At 43.4% G+C, this 4,584-nt stretch overlaps 1 pseudogene; it reads right to left on the reverse strand.

The window, feature by feature from the left end:
• Nucleotides 1–1,929: 1,929 nt before the first annotated feature.
• LOC147431765 (uncharacterized) lies at nucleotides 1,930–2,688 on the reverse strand (annotated as a pseudogene).
• Between the last annotated feature and the right edge of the window lie 1,896 nt (nucleotides 2,689–4,584).

Raw genomic sequence — 4,584 nt, forward strand, 5'->3', positions numbered from 1 at the left:
TTGGCTGGTGGAGTAGTATCATGGCGTTCTAGGTTACAAGATTGTGTTACTCGGTCTACTACAGAGGCTGAATATGTTGTAGCATCAGAGGCATGCAAAGAATCAATTTGGCTTTCGACTAGTAACAGATTTGGGAATCAAAGAAGAGATGCCTGTGTTATATTGTAATAGTCAAAGTGCTATACAATTGGCTCGCAATCCAGTTTATCACTCAAAGACAAAGCATGTGGATGTGAAGTATCATTTCATCAGGGAAATGCTCGAGGATAAGCAACTTCAGCTTGTCAAAGTTCACACCACAGAAAATCTTGCTTATCTACTTACAAAAGGACTTCCCTCAGAGAGCTTTGCGCATTTTCGCAAGCAGTTAGGTGTAGGGTAGTACATCACTTCTCTACATCTCTTGTATATTAGCTTGTATAGTAGCTTCTCTCACACTTAAAGTACCACATTGGACTTTAAGTGGGAGGTTGTTGGGGTATAAAGCCCAATGTGGTCGCCCAGGTAAATGGGCAGGCCCAGGTATGTACACATATTCTTTTGTAAAAACCTAATAAGAACTCACTATGCTCTACACATTACAGTAGAGCGAGTTCACCATATCATCGTGCTCTTCTTCTCGCACTCTCTCTCGCGTCGCACTTCCGCTCGTACTCCTTCACTTCGAAGATGGTGAGAGCTAGCAGGGTATGAGAGTAGATCGAGAGGAAGAAGGAGTATTCTTACGACAAAGAAGTATGTCTCCTCACATAGTCACTCTTAATAGCTTAGCATAGCTTAGTAATTAGCATGGTAGAGGAGATGAGCATGCATTGGAGCTTGGCTCTTGGTTGGATTTGCATCACAAAGCCAAGAGTTGTTGGTGTAGGCCTCCCTTCTCACAAGCTTGGAGTAGATGATGAGCTTTTCATTAAAGCTTGAGAAGGAGATAGTCTTCTTTACTTCACACATGAGATTGTGTGAGTGTGTGTGTGTGTGTGATAATTCCTTGCAAAAATCAGCCCCCTCTCTCTCTTGGTCGACCCCTCTTGCTAATTGCTCATGTTGGCATCCTATCGGCCCCTGCAAAGCTTAGCCAATGACATTTAAGATGCATAAGTGATAGTCTTGTGACATGTGTCCCCCTTTCCCCCTTTTTGTGAGAGCTTTAGGTATTTAAATAATGCAATTAAACTCTCATTGGACCTCTTAGTCTTCTGGCCAATAGGAATCAGGCAAGCCATTGGGCTGTTGAATGCTCATTGGACCCCTTAGGAGACTGTCAATTAGTCTTCTAGAGAGCATAATTTCTATTGGTTCTTTTATCAAGTGTTTTTAAATGAATTAAACCAAATTTACTCTAGCCTAATTCTCATTGGTCCACCTCTATGGACATCCAATAGGATTTGAGTGCACCTTGGGGGAAACTGGGGTAGGAAGCTGACATGTGTCCACTATGCCCTTTGTGTAAAGAGAGCTTGGAAGTAAGTGTGTGTGTGTGTGTGTGTGTGTGTGTGTGTGTGTGTGTGTGTGTGTGTGTGTGTGTGTGTGTGTGTGTGTGTGTGTGTGTGTGTGTGTGTGTGTGTGTGTGTGTTTCTCTCGTATCCCCTACTAATATGGCTTGCCCCCTCCTAGATAGGGATGTGGGAAGACTTTTTAGTCTTCCCCATGACCATCCAATTCCCCCACACTTTGGCCATTGGACATTACCTTTGAAGTTTGGGACCTTAGCATATTGGAAGTCTTAATGGGTTGAACCTTATTTGAAGCTATTGATGCACATTGCTCTTTTGCAGATGGCCCCCCCTTTGTATCCCTATTTTCCCTCCTTTGGATCCCTATTGTGACCGGTTTGCCAGCCTAACCAATATTCTAGCTTTTTCTCCCCTGGTACTTCCCCATATTAAATGATCAGTTTAACATGAGAAAATCATTTAGGAGAATTAGATATTAGTTATTATGACAAGAGCCATAAGTAGGGAGGTTGGGAGGAGAACCATATGCCAGTCCACCCTTTGGCCTTTCAGCCTCACCCACATAAAACACCAACTTTCTTCTCTTTGCAAGGGATTGAAATTGATTCCATTTGCCACATGCTATGGAACCCAGAAGCAATCTCCTTGAGATTCCCGTAGAGCCTTTTCATTGAACGGGTCACAATAGCCATTCAATAGGAAGACCCCATCCCAATCAAAGGCTGCAACAGTGCGTAATAAGGTCCCTACATTTTCAGGATTCTAAATGCCACCGAGGACAAGCAATCTTTGAGGGCAAGGACACCAAGAGGATAACGATGAAGAGTCGTTGAGAGAAAAAAAATAGGAAACAAAAGGACGACGACAAGCAAGTGACTTCGATAGCATTGCACCTTTGTGTGGATTGCACCTCCAACAGCTTGTGCATGACCCATGGAGTAACGTCTACCACTCTTTGGGCAAACTGTGCAAGAGAGGCCCCAACATTTCAACCCTCCAGAATAAATAGATACTCTATAAAGGCTCTCTTTCCTAGCTTTGATGGCACAATATCACTCAGCTCCCTTAGAGGCACGTCGCCCACAAGCAGTAATTAGGAGCCAAAGGTGTAGCAGTAGGAGGAGTTCTACCTCAGTCTCACCACGTGCTTCACAAAGGGAATGGCAACACTTGACAAGTGTTGCACATGCGCTGCCAACCTCACTCTGTTGCTCAACGCCACGGAGGGCGCCATCCTCGTCAACAAGGCCTCATCGGATGACGCTAGCACCCATGAGAGAGAGAGAGAGAGAGAGAGAGAGAGAGAGAGAGAGAGAGAGAGAGAGAGAGAGAGAGAGAGAGAGAGAGAGAGAGAGAGAGAGAGAGAGAGAGAGAGAGAGCTTTGAGGGATTGGCCCGTATCTTGCTAGAACTATTAAGGCTTTTTTGAATGCTACAATGGGGAGGGAGATAATGAATTGTTGTGCAACTCCAAGCTTGACCTTAAATTTCACAACGACCCTTGCCCCATGTTCGATCCTACTGAAGGAGCACCCTTGCTGCGTGCCTCAAGCCTGTTGGGGAGGAGGGTGATAGTAGTCAGTAAACAATCTATGTGAAGGTCAATATGGATGGGATTCCAATTTGTTGCAAAGTAAATCACAGTACCTGCAATCTTATGATGGCATGTTCTCAGCTTTGGAAGACATGGTTCGCAACCCTAATGGTGGTTATGGAGCTCAGTTCTTGAAAGGTTCATAGTTTTTACTGACCTATGAAGAAAAACAAGGGGAATGGATGCTTGTTGGAGATGTTCCATGAAGTATGTTTATTAATACGATGAGACACCTTCGTATTATAAGAGGTCCATACATGGCTGGCCTTGGTTCAAAGACGTCCGCCTATCATGCATAAGGACATTAAGGAAGAGTCCACTTGTTGCCCTACCCGACATACTCGTTGACTTCTGCATGTTTGTAGTGGGGCGAAGAGTGGATAATGGAGCAGTTAACATGAATTGTAGATAGCAAAATAATCCATCATCCATGTCACAAATGCCAATGTCGCAAAAATCTAGAAAAAGCTCCCTCAAAACCTCAACTCATAACATAGCAACTGAGGACAATTGTTTTCTTAATGGAGACATATGCAATGGTATTTGATTACGATGCATTCAGAGATATTTATTGTATGGTTAACATTGCATTATAATAAAGTAGCAACTGATGACAATTGTTTTCTTAATGGAGAGATATGCAATGGTATTTGATTATGATGCATTAAGAGATATTTATTGTATGGTTAACATGTGTAAAGAAATTTAAATTGTGAGTGCATGCACATCGTGCATGTGATGAGTGTGGGAAGAAGAAGACACACACAACACATGTGGTAGAGCACAAGATGAGAAGAATACTAATCCACTCTTTATTGTTACATTAAACCAATGAGTAAATTATATTAGTGATGGGTTAGTGGATGTTCAGCTTAGTTGGCGTGAAACTCCCATTTGAAAGCCACGAAGGGCACCATCCTCGTCAGCAAGGCCTCATCGGCTGACGCTAGCACCCACGAGAGAGAGAGAGAGAGAGAGAGAGAGAGAGAGAGAGAGAGAGAGAGAGAGAGAGAGAGAGAGAGAGAGAGAGAGAGAGAGAGAGAGAGAGAGAGAGAGAGAGCTTTGAGGGATTGGCCCGTATCTTGCTAGAACTATTAAGGCTTTTTTGAATGCTACAATGGGGAGGGAGATAATGAATTGTTGTGCAACTCCAAGCTTGACCTTAAATTCCACAACGACCCTTGCCCCCTGTTCGATCCTACCGAAGGAGCACCCTTGCTGCATGCCTCAAGCTTGTTGGGGAGGAGGGTGATAGTAGTCAATAAACAATCTATGTGAAGGTCAATATGGATGGGATTCCGATCGGTTGCAAAGTGAATCTCAGTACCTGCAATCTTATGATGGCATGTTCTCAGCTTTAGAAGACATTGTCCGCAACCCTAATGGTGGTTATGGAGCTCAGTTCTTGAAAGGTTCATATTTTTACTGACCTATGAAGACAAACAAGGGGAATGGATGCTTGTTGGAGATGTTCAATGAAGTATGTTTATTAATACTATGAGACACCTTCGTATTACAAGAGGTCCATACATGACTG

This window comes from Adiantum capillus-veneris, chromosome 21 (genome assembly GCF_014529385.1).
Source record: "Adiantum capillus-veneris isolate H3 chromosome 21, ASM1452938v2, whole genome shotgun sequence".
In the NCBI taxonomy this organism is placed as follows: domain Eukaryota; kingdom Viridiplantae; phylum Streptophyta; class Polypodiopsida; order Polypodiales; family Pteridaceae; genus Adiantum; species Adiantum capillus-veneris.